The sequence below is a fragment of the Papaver somniferum genome, chromosome 5, assembly GCF_003573695.1.
Source record: "Papaver somniferum cultivar HN1 chromosome 5, ASM357369v1, whole genome shotgun sequence".
Taxonomy (NCBI): domain Eukaryota; kingdom Viridiplantae; phylum Streptophyta; class Magnoliopsida; order Ranunculales; family Papaveraceae; genus Papaver; species Papaver somniferum.
In genome coordinates, this window is record NC_039362.1 from 49,804,878 (window position 1) to 49,820,134 (window position 15,257).

At 37.9% G+C, this 15,257-nt stretch overlaps 1 long non-coding RNA gene across 1 annotated transcript; it reads right to left on the reverse strand.

The window, feature by feature from the left end:
• Positions 1-10,684: 10,684 nt before the first annotated feature.
• Positions 10,685-11,806, reverse strand: LOC113277418. The gene is made up of 3 exons (XR_003324906.1): positions 11,444-11,806; positions 11,142-11,280; positions 10,685-11,032 (listed from the first exon to the last, which is right to left on the reverse strand). It is a non-coding gene; the product is annotated as an uncharacterized LOC113277418 (long non-coding RNA).
• Between the last annotated feature and the right edge of the window lie 3,451 nt (positions 11,807-15,257).

The window sequence follows — 15,257 nt, forward strand, 5'->3', positions numbered from 1 at the left end:
TCATGACTTGTGTTCTGAGATTAAACACTCGAAAACCACGACTATCAGACGCATAGCCAAGAAAGATACCTTCGTCACTTTTGGTGTCGAATTTCCTTCTTTGTTATCGATCTTTCATAATATAGCACTTACTTCCAAACACCCCGAGATAGTGTAGGTTGGGTTTCCTTCCATACCATAACTCATAAGGAGTATTAAGGGTTTTAGACCGTAAATACACACGGTTGATCAAGTAACATGCTGTAAAGACAGCTTCTCCCCAAAATCTTAAAGGTAAGTTTTTGTTGTTGAGCATTACCCTGGAAATTTCCTGAATGTTCCTATTCTTTCTTTCAGCAACTCCATTAGATTGAAGAGTAATCGATGGTGAGTATTGTTGAATAATCCCAAGTTTGTCACATAACTCAAATACCTTGGTGTCTTTGAATTCAGTGCCACGATCGCTTCTAATTTTCTTTAGTTTGCGACCTTGTTCGTTCTGGATCCTTTTAACAATAATCTTGAATTCACCAAGGGTTTCATTTTTATGGGATAGGAATGCAACCCAAGTAAATATGGTGTAATCATCTACCATAATTAAAGCATACTTCTTACCGGCAACCGTGGGTTGTTGAATTGGTCCGAAGAGATCCATATGAATTAAATCAAGTGGAGATTTAGTGAGAATATCTCGAGATGATTTGTGGTGAACTTTTGTTTGCTTACCCTTTTGACAGGCACCACATACACCTTCAATCTTTGCATTGATTTTGGGAATGCCTCTAACAAGTTCTTTGTTAATGATCTTAGTTAGAAGGCGATAATTGATATGACCAAACGCTCATGCCAAAGATGTGTATATTCCACCTTAGTCAAATTGCAGCGGTTGCTAAACTGAGTATCAAGAAGATAACAGTTGTTTTTACCATGAGTTCCTTGGAAAATTACTTTCCCAGATTTGTCAACAATGTCACATCCATTCGCATTGAAGATAACTCGATGGCCCTTGTCGCAAATTTGACTAATAGAAAGAATATTAGCAGTCATACCTTTAACGTATACCACATCATGGATTTCTGGAACACCGGGTAGCTTGATCGTTCCCTTTTTGCTAATGTAGCAACAACATCCATCTCCAAACGTTACAAGACCTCCTTCATAGTCAACAGATGAAACAAACCATGTGAGATCTCCTGTCATATGTCGACTGCATCCACTATCAAGAAACCATTGAAAGGGATATGTAGATCTTAAAACAAAGGCACCCATACTACTAGTACTTCTCGATTTAGAGTTTCCTGGTAGTGTTGTATGAACTTTTAGAGAATCATACAGTTGTTTAGCTTTCTTACAAAGATTACTTGCAACGTTAAGACTCTTTTGAAAAGACATACATGCTTGTTGTATATGATCGGAAGGATTAAAACATGAGCCTATGCTTTGAAGATTGTCTGACTGGTTCCTTGTCATATCAGTTTTCTCAACATCCTGTTGTTGATTACTATCTGACTTATGACATTTTTTGAGCAACTGAGATTTTTCAAATTCTTAAAGGGAGTATTTCCAGATATCAAATCCTTAAGTACTGCAATTTCTGCAACAAGACCATGGTTGATCCAGATTTGTTCATCCAACTCTTTTTGAAGAGACATCAGTTTGTCAGAACTTTTCTTGCGGTTGTTTTTTAAACCTGGTGAAGCGTCAATTGAGACTTTATGGTCCATATAGTCAGATCGCTACAAACACAGACTTTTGAGGTATTTAAACGTGTTTGCCTGCTCTGATACCAAATGAAAAAGAGGGGGTCTAACAACACCACCCAATATTTCGCTTAGCAATCTGTATGGACTAACTCCGAAATACTTTGCTAGAGAATCAACTAGACAGTCAGACTCAATCTAGATAAAAGTATCTCAAGGAGTTAATATCTCTCTCTCTTGATTTGATTTTTACTCAAGCTAAAAACAATAGCGAGTCTTTATCAAATACAAGGATTAACTTGGACGGTACCAAAAACCAATGTCCAAGTGTTAATCAATGAAATCAACAACCACAAGGTCGGATCTCTAATCGATTAATCTTTAACGGACAACCTGTATTATTTCAATTATAAAGATAAACAATATAATACGTAAAATGAAATAACACAGACACCAAAAATTTTGTTAACGAGGAAACTGCAAATGCAGAAAAACCCCGGGACCTAGTCCAGATTGAATACACACTGTATTAAGCCGCTACAGACACTAGCCTACTCCAAGCTAACTTCGGACTGGACTATAGTTGAACCCCAATCAGTCTCCCACTAATTCAAGGTACAGTTGTACTCCTACGCCTCTGATCCCAGCAAGATACTGCGCACTTGATTCCCTTAGCTGATATTACCCACAACCAAGAGTTGTTGCAACCCAAGATCGCAGACTTTATAATAAACAAATCTGTCTCACACAGAAAAGTCTATCAAAGGATAAATCTGTCTCCCACAGAAAAACCCTAGTTTTTTGTTCCGTCTTAAGACATGAAATCAAGGTGAATAGGAACCAATTGACAATCCGGTCTTATATTCCCGAACAACAACCTAGATTAATCAATCACCTCTCTACAATCCTTCCTGACTACACAGGCGGTTTGTCGAGGAATCACAAACATTGAGACGAAGATGTTTGCGACTTCTTTATCTTGTCTATCAGATAACTCTCACGATCTCAAGTCATTCAATAGATTGTACTCGTACGATAGAAGATGCAAGATCAGATCACACAACTACGATAAAAGTATTATCGGTCTGGCTTCACAATCCCAATGAAGTCTTTAAGTCGGTAACCTTATTTTAGAGAAGAAAACCAAAGGTTAGAGGAGAATCGACTCTAGCGAGAGCACTAGTATCACACAGACGTGTGGGGATTAGTTTTGCCGAATGATAGATGTCTCCTATATATATAGTCTTCAAATCAGGGTTTTGCCTTAGTTACAAAGCAATCCATATTCACTGTTAGATGAAAACCTGATTTGGATTCAAGCTAATATTTCTCAACCGTTAGATCGAAAACTTAGCTTGTCACACACACTTGAGATATACGTTTACTGGGTTTGTGAAAACCGTTCCCAAACGTTTACGTGCATGTTGGTTCAACATAGTAAACCAAAAGGTTAACCATATGAGCATTTCATATTAACCTTGTTCTTCTTCACCATAACTAGTTCAATTGACTCAAATGAACTAGTTAGAGAGTTGTTCAATTGCTATGAGATCTTATGTAACTACACAAGACACAATTGAAACAAAGATGATTCGATTCGATTGAATCGGCTCATGAACTTTATAGCCACGGTTTGCATAAAGCATTCCTTAGTAATTTAAGATTCATGTTCAGAGCACATCTTTAGATCATAACCCACTCAAGTACGCAAACAAGTTCGCGGACTTAAGGCAACGGGCAGAGTTTTCCAAACTCAGCAGAAAATCTCGGCAAGGAGACTTCCGCCAGTTCGCGGACTAAACACGCAAACGAGTTTTTGGAAATCCCAGCAGAAATTCTCGGCAAGAGAACTTCCGTCAGTTCGCAAACTGAGTTTGCGGACTTCGCAAAGCCAATTCCTCCAGTTTCTCTCAATCAACAAAGTTCGCAAACTTCGGATTAAGGAATATGACTTATGCACATATGTGTTACAACACAATGCTTATATCCATCATTGGTTATATTGACCTAAAATCTAATTCCAACCATTGAAACCTTCTTAGAGGACGTTATATAGTTGTTACACTATTTCTCGTCAAAGCGATTTTCAAAGTGATTGAAACAATATGACTTTCGTCATTAGGTGAAGATAAACCCGATCAAAGCGAAACGCTTTACCAACACATGATTTCGAGATATAGATAGGCGAAATATACTCGGCTCGAAATATCAAATGTGTATGATCCAATCTATATAGCATACGACTTTTGTCTCATAAGAAGTGGGAGATAAAAGAGATAGACTTTTGAGTGATAGATAAGTTCAAGTCTCCACATACCTTTTTGTTGATGAAGTGCCACGGTTCCTTGAGAAGATATTCGTCGTTGTATGATGAATCGCCATGAAGTCCTTGTGCTCAACTACACTTTTCTATCCTAGTCCGAGACTTAGCTATGTAGGCTAGAAATCAAGACTCATAGTTTTGATTACTAACATTGACAAACATGTTTGATATAGCAATGCATGCGAGGTCGACCGAGCTATGCTCTAACATAATTAATTGATGGCTCTATACTAGCACGTTTTCTAGGAGCATTGCAATTATTCGAGAATTGAGCGATATGAGCTAATTGAAGCGTCATATCTACTTTGTATAGTCAGGGAAAACATTGTTACATCCTGAAGACGTTATCACTCTATAATAGCAGGCAAGTTGTCTAGGAGCCGTCCAAACGTTAAGATTCTATTCATATGTCTTTTATATAGTCAAGGAAAACATTGTTACATCGTGAAGACGTTATCGCTCTGTACTCGCAGGCAAGTTGTCTAGGAGCCGTCCAATCATTCGATTCTATATAAAAGTGATTACTGAAATTGTTCAGTATTAATGAAAAATGTCGTGGTCTCAATTGAGAGACTGCATATTCATGTATGCTCTGAGAGGCAATACACTCAGTCAGAGGTTCTTATGGATGATCTGAGAGGAAATACACTCAATCATATACCATCGCGGCATGAGCTTTGATGCTTAAACGAGAGACATGAGTCTCAATACTCGTATGCTTACTGGATCAGGAATATGTAAGGTTATGGTTTTACGATTTTAGCCTTTGTAAAAAATCCACCATCAATAAAAAAAAGTCTAGTTCAATAAAATAATAACATTATTTCAAGAACAAATGACTACGAAACTCAACCTCAAAGCAGTAGTAACAATCCTCATCTCGGTCTAGCATCATCATTAACAATCTGAAACAACCCTAAAGAACACAAAACAAGAAGTCATTTTTGAAGCAACAAGCAGATCTAAGACAAGACGTGAAACATAACAAATAAGTAGAAACACCAGGAGAATAAAAATCAAGGAAATACACAAAAGAATATGTACTGTTCTCAGTGAGGTTAAGATTGAAATCAACGGAGAAGGAACGGAAGTTGGACTGAAAATGATCTGAGAACACTAACTCTGCCGCAGCAGCCTTAATACTTCATTAATTCATTCTTACCCAAAAACTGGGTTTCATTACAGCTTAAATACGCTTATGATTGGGAAGTAAACCCTAAACGATTTCCCAATCCTAGACAGACACGTGTTAGCTAACTAACATGCAACAATTGCCAAATAACTCAACTACACGTCAAAGTGATTAAGGCATACTAGAAAATATTAAGGGCAGTCAGATTATGAACCCACAACGTACAAGTCACATGACAATACCCTCCGCATCACTAAATCCTTGTCCCCAAGGATTTAATTAAGAAAAATGGTGTTTGATGTGTGCAGCATCCTCCCAAGTGGCATCTTCTAGTGTAGCATTTGCCCATTGGATGAGAAGTTGTGGTACAGCCATCCCATTCCTTGTAATAGTCCTTGAATTCAAAACAGCTGCAGGAATAACAAGTATCTGTCCATCAGTGTCCAATGTTGGCAGTGTAGGTGAAGGAGTGCAGCTGACACCAATTTGCCTCTTGAGATGAGAAACATGGAAGACTGGGTGGATTCTAGCCTCAGCTGGCAACTGTAGTCTATAAGTGTAGTTGCAGGAAATCCTACACTACACCCCTCATATGATTTCATTGTTGATTAACTCATTTTTAGGTTTATATTCTTAATTTTATTGATTAATTTTTGAATGTTCTTACAAGAAAGATAAAGAAGTCAAGAATGATCTCTGCTCTGAACTTTCTCTCTCCTATTTACTTGTTTCTTACTCAAAAAAGATCTCTCCCTCCCTTTACAACTCGAATGACTATTTATAAGGAAATACATAGTGGATGACAGCTAATCCTTCCTTTATTTTCGGATATGGTTTGCAACTATCTCGCAACCTTACAGATGTTAATTTCGCAAGCTCTCTAATTTTCGCAGGACTATCACATCTTTCTCATGATCCTTGCTGATGTCGTTTCTGAAATTGTTCTGCGACGCTATTGTGCTGTACCATTGATAATTTCGCTGAGACATAATTGTTGCGAGATTCTGATCCTACAATAAGCATCCAAGCCAATTCTCCCCGAAATAGGGAAAGGCCCATAGTACTTAGCAGCCAACTTGAGGTTTCTTCTTAAGGACACAGATGCTTGTCTATAGGGTTAAAGCTTTAGGTAGACCATATCTCCCACTTCAAAATGCCTGTCAATTCTTTTGAGGTCTGCAAAAAACTTCATTCTCTCCTGAGCATGGTGGAGGGCATCCTTCAAAATCTCTAGGACAACAACTCTTTCCTTCAAATAGTCTTCAACAACATCAACTGAGATGGTTGATGTAGAAGGAAAAGTCAAATGTGGAGGTTTGTATCCATACAAGGCTTGAAAGGGGCTCATTTTCAAGCTAGTGTGATAATTGGTGTTGCACCACCACTCTGCCAAATGGAGCCGTAAGTGCTATTTCTTAGGTTAATGGCCACACATACATCTCAAGTAGTTTTCTAAGCATGAGTTTACCCTCTCAGTTTGGCCATCAGTCTAAGGATGGTAAGTTGTGCTTAAATGTAGTTGTGTGCCCATAGCCTTGAAGAGGTCCAGCCAAAAGTTGCTGGTGAAGATCTTGTCTCTGTCAGAGACAATAGAAGCAGGCAGACCATGCAGTCTGAACACATGAGATATAAATTCTCTGGCCACTGATGAAGCAGTAAATGGATGATGTAAGCCAATGAAGTGACCATATTTGGTCAATCTGTCTACCACCACCATAATGACAGATTTTCTTTCACTCATTGGTAGGCCTTCTATAAATTCCATGAAAATATGTTGCCAGGCATGATCAGGAACTGGAAAAGGTTGCAGCAGTTCAGCAGGGTAGGAGTGCTCCTCTTTATTTCTCTGACAAACATCACAACTAGAGACAAAGGAGAGGATATCCTTCTTCATTGCAGGCCAGAAGAAGTAAGTCTTTTCCCTCACATAAGTAGCTTGGATCCCAGAATGTCCACCCACAGAAGAGGAGTGAATGGAACTGAGGATTTTGTTTTTGGTGTCAGCTGAGCAGCCAACATATAATCTGCCTTTGTATATAAGTATACCATCCAGATAAGTAAAGTTTGGTGCAGATGAAGGAGCAAGTGCAAGCTGAGTAATGATGCTTTGGACTTTAGTTACTGCATCATAGTTGGCAATAATGTCTTGTGCCCAAGCAAGTTGAGAGACAGCAATAGCAATGCAGGTACCAGTATCATGAGGCCTTCTAGATAGAGCATCAGCTACTTTATTGTCTGATCCTTTCTTATATTGTATCTCATAATCAAACCCAAAGAGCTTCATGAGCCACTTTTTTTATAAGACAGTGGAAATCCCTTGTTCTAAGAAATAATTTATGCTCTGGTGATCAGTTTTTATTATGAAGTGTTGTCCTTATAAATATTGTTTCCACCTGGTGACAACTTGGAAAATAGATAATAATTCCTTCTCATAGGTGGATAAAGCAGCAACTCTGGATCCAAGGGGCATACTGTAAAAATCAATAGCTCTGCCTTCTTGCATAAGAACAGCTCCAATACCCAAATCACAAGCATCACTCTCTAAGATAAACTTCTTTGAGAAATCAGGTAAAGCTAGTACAGGGGCAGTTGTCATGGCTAATTTTAGCTTGTTAAAAGCCTCGGTAGCAGAAGGGGGCCACTTAAAAGCATACTTCTTTAATAAGTCAGTCAATGGCTTACTAATGAGACCATAATGTTTCACAAATTTTCTATAATAACCAGTGAGGCCCAAAAATCCTCTAAGTGCCTTGATATTTATAGGGAAAAGTCCACTCAACCATGGCAGAGAGCTTCTCAGGGTCAGCCTTAACCCCATTAGGAGTTACAATATGGCCCAAATACTCTAATTCAGACTGACCAAAACAACACTTAGAGAAGTTGGCAAAAAGCTGATTTTCTCTTAGAATATCTAGTGTTGTTTGTAAGTGAAGTATGTGAGAATCTAGATAAGGACTGTATATTAATATATCATCAAAAAACATCAGAATAAACTTCCTAAGATGTTGTTGAAAAACAATACTCATTAGAGCCTGAAATTTTGCAGGTGCATTGGTGAGGCCAAATGGCATTACCTTGAATTCAAAGTGTCCATGATGTGTCCTGAATGCAGTCTTGTGGATATCAGATGGAACAATCCTGATCTGATGATATCCTGACTTCAAATCAATCTTGGAAAAATACTTAGAGCAATGTAGTTCATCCAAGAGCCCCTCTATGGCAGGTATTGGAAATTTGTCCTCAATGGTGAGGCTATTTAACTTCCTGTAGTCAACACAGAACCTCCAAGAATTGTATTTTTTCTTGACAAGTAATACTGGAGATGCAAAAGGTATGTTGCTTGGATGGATGATGCCTGATTGGAGCATTTCATGGACTAATCCTTCCATAAATGTTTTTTTGAATATAAGGGCACATGTGTGGCCTGAGGTTTACAGGAATAACACCATTTTTGAGAGGAATTTTATGGTCCAAGTGTCTCTGTGGTGGTAAGGATTTTGGTTCAGAGAACACATCAGGATATTGGTGGATAATATTAGAGATTTGTGGGTGGATTGGATAGATGTGGCTGAGATGGAAAAAAGTTGTCCAACAACTCCATGAGAATACTTTTTGAAGAACCTATTAACTGCCCCTCTTTCATGCTTACAGAAGACTTTTGTTGTAGACCAGTTAAGGTTATCTTCTTGCCTCTGTGTTTGAAGGTAATGCAGAGCTTGGACAAGTTGAAAAGGATATCACCCAGATTCCTTAACCAATCAGCTCCCAGAACTATGTCACAACCACCAAGAGGAAGTAATCTCAAATCACCACAGAATTTGTGACCTTGCTTAGTCCATTCCAATTGGGAACAAAGACCAGAACTCACTGTTTTGTCACCATTGGCTACTTTGACCAATAAACTAGCAGTCTGAGCAATTGGACAAGCTAAGATGGTAGCCAAGGCAGAATCAATAAAAGTGTGTGTGCTACCAGTGTTGATAAGAATTGAAATAGCTTTTTTCTTGAGAACACCAGGAATTCTGATAGTATCTCCTGAGATAGTGCCAGTTAAAGCATGTAATGAGATTTCCATATCACTTTCCATGGGAGGGTCTTCATCAGTATCAAGTGGAGTCTCTCCTCCTTGGTCAAAAATTTCCTCAGCTTCTTCCCCTATAAGGACACATAAATACTGCTTTTTACAAATATTGCCTCTCTTGTAAGTTTCATCACAGTTGAAGAATAACCCTTGTTCCTTTCTAGCTTGTACCTGATCTGGAGTGAGCCTTTTGAGTGGTAAAGTTGATCTAGGCTTGGGTGCAGGAGGTGGAGTAGATGAAGTGGATGGAACAAAAGAAGATTTAGGTGAAGGGTTGTTGGGTATAAATGATCTAGAATTGGAAAATTAGGGAGAGAAAAATTTGGGTGCAGGCTTATTGGTTTTCTGTTGCAGGCTAAGAGTTCTTTCTTGCACCTTTGCAAGTGAAAAAGCATGAAGTAGTGTTTTAGGATCAAACATGATAACTGAACTTCTGAGTTCTTCCTTTAAGCCAACAATAAAACTAGCAATGAAATATGTCTCAGGAAAATCTTGATGAACACTCAATAGTAATGCCTTATAATATTCAAATTCTTCAAAATAGGCATCAATAGTGCTCTGTTGAGCCAATTTATTGAACAAGCCAACTATGTTATCCTGTGCAAGATTTTCAAATCACGAACAAACATTATCACAGAAAAATGGCCATGGAATATCAGTTTTATTAAGGAAAAAATTGTCATACCACTTGTTTGCTTTACCATCTAGATGTATGGCCGCCATCATTGTCTTGTGTAACTCCTAGATATTGTGCATCTGGAAATAGTATTCACATTTATGGATCCAGCTCTTTGGGTTATCGCCATCAAATCTAGGAAATCGAGCTTAGGCATTCGATGAAATTGATTAGAATCTCGACCACCCAAATGAAAATTAGAATGAGATCCACCAGTATTAGAACCTGAAGCTGCATTTGGATCTTTGTTGAGATCTCGATTAGAAAAAAAAAATTCCAACTGAGATTGAAAACTCTTTTCTATATCTGTCTTAAGTGATTGCATACTAGTATCAAGTTTAACCTTCATCGACTGTAAATCATCTTTGGTGGATGTTGTACTGAGTTGCAGAGCTAGATTGTTTACCTTCGAATGTAAGGAATCGATCTCAATTTGTTGTCTGTTGTTGGTTTCTTGTAGCTCCCTGCAAGTCTGAGCCACCACGATGCTAGGACGGAACGGCTCTGATGCCAGTTGTACTGTTCTTAGTGAGATTAAGATTGAAATCAATGGAGAATGAACGGAATTTGGACTGAAAATGATCTGAGAATAGTAACTCTGCCGCAGCAGCCTTAATACTTCATTAATTCATTGTTACCCAAAAACTGGGTTTCAATACAACTTAAATACGCTTATGATTGGGAAGTAACCCTAAACGATTACCCAATCCTAGACATACTCGTGCTAGCTAACTAACATGCAACAATTTCCAAATGACTAAACTACACGTCAAGGTTATTATATTAAGGCAGACTAGAAAATAATAAGGGCGGTCAGACTATGAACCCACAGCGTACAAGTCACATGACAAAATACTGAAAGATAAGGGTAAGTTAGTAATAGTGGTAACCTAGAAATCAAATTTCAGAGTGGACTTTTCAATGTCGTGCCATGGGTTTCTTTCCAGCAGCAACCAACCCAGTGAAGTGAAACCAAAGAGAAGATCATACCTAAAGTTGGTTTCATTCAAAGAAGCCCATAAAATCAGCAAGAAACCAGATTGAGTGAGAATAATTGAAAACATTTTTTGTGAATGACCATGACAACCGACCTCAGCAGTAGTAAGTAAAATCCTCGTGTTTTTCTAGCACTAATAACTACCTGAAACAAAAACAAGAAAGAGTGTCAGAAGAAGCAGGAGGTAACTAAGAAAATCTTGAAGTAAGAAGGTAGGGAAGGAGGTTTTAAAAAGGGTGAGCTTATTAAAGACCTGTGAAACAAAAAAGAACTCAGAATCTCAAGTTTCTGGTCGTGTTATACGGTTTCTCAAATGAATATTCATAATTAATTTTCTTCACTCCTCCCATGGATGGCACACTCTCAGCAGCAATCCAATCATCGTACTCATACTGACAATCAAAATAGACTTAATTAATCTTTTGGGTCAGAGTGAACACACAATTCTCTTCTCATCTAGGTAACAGATGTGTTAGCATGTGCTCAAGGATTTGGTAAACAAATGTAGATGAGTGTAAAATATTGAAGCTGGGATGCTTTGTGTTTCAAATATACCTGCTTTTCTGCCAAGAGATGAGTGTAACATTTTGGGACTGCTGCTGCTTTAACATCCCCTATTCTTGGGATGGGAATGAAACTCAATCAGACAAAACACACACCAACCACTTGCTTTCTGATTTGAACATGGGTAAAATAGACCATGGTGCCAATAAAAAAGAAAGAGTTAATTTTTCTCCATAAACACATGAGTACCGAGATTGCAATTATGTCGCCATAAGAACGCACCAACCAAGGTATCACGATAAAAGAAAACCCTGGAGCCAACATAGACGGGAAAATCTGCTTATGTAAAGAAATCCAGTACTTCTACTTGCAGATTGGTAGAGAAAGTAAAAACATAATACACACCATTTTACCAGACTAATTCAGAAAAACCATATTAAATGCCACTGCAAAGAAAGCTAGTTAAAATATGTAAAAGCCAGGAATCGCATCAGAATTCTTGTTTTATTGAGAATTACTTAACCAAAAATGAACTTAACCAAAAATGAATATCCATCATTACATCCCATTCATTAGTTTTCTGTCTTTAGACCTAGCCTCAATTATGGGAAATAAAAATGGTTAAAAGGATTTTTAATTGCAAATCTGCATTAAAAATGACAGCAATTTACCTACACGCATACAAATTTGGTAACGGAATAGCACAATCGACAATCAAAAACCATGAACCTTTGACAAAAGTTCAATTCTGAATGAACCGAATGAATTCTATAGGAGAAGCAAGAGGATTGGTTTTAAACAGTAAAATAGGTTTAGGGTTTCAAACAGGAAAAAAATGCAATTACAATCACCTTTCAATCTGATGTAAATGAAAAATTAAATAGAAGTTAATACCTATACCATTTTATGGAGAAGGGTTGTGCAGCAGAAATTTAGCAATAATACAGAAGTTTTGATTCCTACAGAGGATGTTATACCAAAAGGAATAAGTATGTGGAAGAACATTATTAATACGAATTCATTTTTACATGACCACATCAATTTTAAGCTGCAGAATGGTAAGGGAATTCGATTTTGGCCGGATAATTGGTGTTCAACAGGTCTTTTGAAAGATATATTTCCAGCTATATGACATGGTGGTGGAGGGTCGACTTAGTTGTGATACAAGAAGGAATATTTCAAAAGTAGTGAACAACTTGAATGTGATAGGATTTGTAATGAGTTAGGTTTGTTGCATGGGCTGAAAAAAGAGGAAGATAACATGGAAATCAAAGGGGGGTGTACGGTCAAGAACTGTTATGAAATACATTTTCAAGGAGGGGAGGAAGATGTGTTCTACGAACATGTTTGGAGGAACAGTATTCCATCTAACGTAAGTTTTATGTTATGGGCACATTATCACAACTCTCTTCCTACATTAAGTATGCTTATTATGCATGGAGGAGTTGAGGTGCAGAGTGATCTTTGTTTGTTTTGTAGAGAGACCAAGAAACCGCCGATCATATGTTTACTTGTCAATATTCTTATGAAGTCTGGTCCTATTTTCTTAAGGCTTTCAAAATTTAGTGGGTTTTATGTGAGACAGTGCATGAGCAGTTTGAAGCATGGAGTAATAATGCAATGACTGGGAGGAGTAGAGAGGTTTGGTGGAAGGTCAGTTATGCAGTGGTTTGGCATTTGTGGTTTTTTTTTTTTGGTAAGTCCAAAAATGTATTAATAAATAGTGAAAAGATTACAAAAGATAGTTCATAAGAAAAGAGGCAAAGAACCCCAAAAACTTAAGAACTATTTAAACTGAAAATAAGATACATTTGGAAGTTCGATAGCAGTAAGAAAATTTGGTCTATTATCAAAATTCCAACCCTCTCCATCTTCAAGAAAACAACCCCTTTTTGCCATACCGTCCGCTGAAAAATTCGCTTCACGGAAAGTGTGAACAAAACGAACATTAGTGTACCTTGATCTATCTGCCAACCACCTGTATCTAAGAAACCATGGTAAAGTCAATATTGCTCGAATAAGCGATAACCGCCCCCCATCGAATCAGAACGAATACAAGCATTCTCTATGCTGAATTTAACAGCCCATTCCAAACCAATTACTATACCAAAAAGCTCAGCTATATAATTCATTCTAACTCCAAAACCAGCACACATAGCACCAAGAACTCTAGATTATGAATCTCGGGCAACAATCCCAGCACCGGACACTCCCGGATTCCCTCTAACCGCTCCATCACAGCACAATAATATCTCATTGCTTTCCGGTGGCTCCCAAAAGCATTCTACTGGATCCAAAACCTTAATTTTTCTATGCCCAACTCTAAAAAAATCAAGAATTTTCAGTTCCTCTACATTGTTATACATATTTCCTTTTAACCTCCTTGAGAAATCATGAACTTGATTGAAGACTCTATTTTGGAAAAAAAAAAAGAAATTCACTTATTTATTATTGTAAACAAAGTTATTTCTCATCATCCAAAGTTCTGATCTAACCACCAAAATAGTCAACAACCATCCTTCTCATCATTTGTGGAATGAAAGAAACTGCAGGGTTTTTGGTGGTGGAAGACCGAAAGATATTGATGAGATTTGCTTACTTATAAAACAGACTTTGATGTTGTGGTTTTTTGACAAGGATGTATTCACGGACATGGCTATCAGTCAAGTCTTTTTTATGTGGGAGACAGTCTTGCATGTTTAAGATTTTTGGGATCTCCTGGCTTGTAAATTTTGTACAGTTTTTCTCTTTAATATAACCTTATTTTTTCGAAGAAAAAAAGATCATGTCCATTTGTATGTGGCGCTCTGCAAACTTGCATAGGAGAAAATGAAGGAGAAACTGCAACAGGAATGGTCAGGCGAATTGAAGAAGATAAAGGACATATAGCTTATGAACACCCGATCTATTTGAATCTAACCTAACCAGGTAGGGTATTATTGGGATGAATCAGATCTGGTGACTAGGCAGGTCACACAGAGTCTGACTCGCACATGGTTAATACCTTGTTGCAGAGTTCAGCTATAATCGTACATTTTCCCATAATACATAATATCTATGATAGTTTATAGTATTTGATTTCCATGCTTATGTTAAATCATTTGATAGGTGTAGATGATGGATTTTCGACAAAGGGTAGAATTGTAAAACCATACTCCAGATTCGGCAACCGGATGAGTATTGAGGCTCATGCCTCTCATTAAAGCGTGAAAGCTCATGCCATAAATCTCTGACTGAGAAGGCTGTCTCTCAGAGTACGTGTAGATGTATAGTCTCTCAGATGAGACCGCGGCATATCTTACGAAAACTGAGCAATTTCAGTAATTACTCCAGATCCGACAATCGGATGAGTATCGAGACTCATGTCTCTATGCATGAAAGATCATGCCACCTCTGATGGAGAAAGTCTCTAAGAGAATATGAAGATGTGTAGTCTCTCAGCTGAGGCCACGACACATCCCATACTGTATATAATCGAAAGATTGGGCGGCTCCTAGACAACATGTCTGCTAGTATAGAGCGACAACGTCTTCGGGATGTAACCAGGTTTTCCCCGACTATGCAAGAGGAATATGACACTCTAGCAAGTTCATATTGCTCAACCCGCAAATAATTAATGCTCCTATCCAGCAATATTCTACGATTCCTCATTATATTTCGTTACTTCAATTTGTGGTTCTTCCCAGCAGAATTCCACAGGTTAGTAATAAATATTCGATGAAACAGGCATCTGATAAGCCCTGACGAAAATGGTGCAAGTGTAATTAGCAGATAATGCACAGACCAACATTTTGAATGTGCGAACGAGCATTTCAAAAATACGAACGAACGAGGAACCTATGCCAAATAGGGAGGGAAAATAATA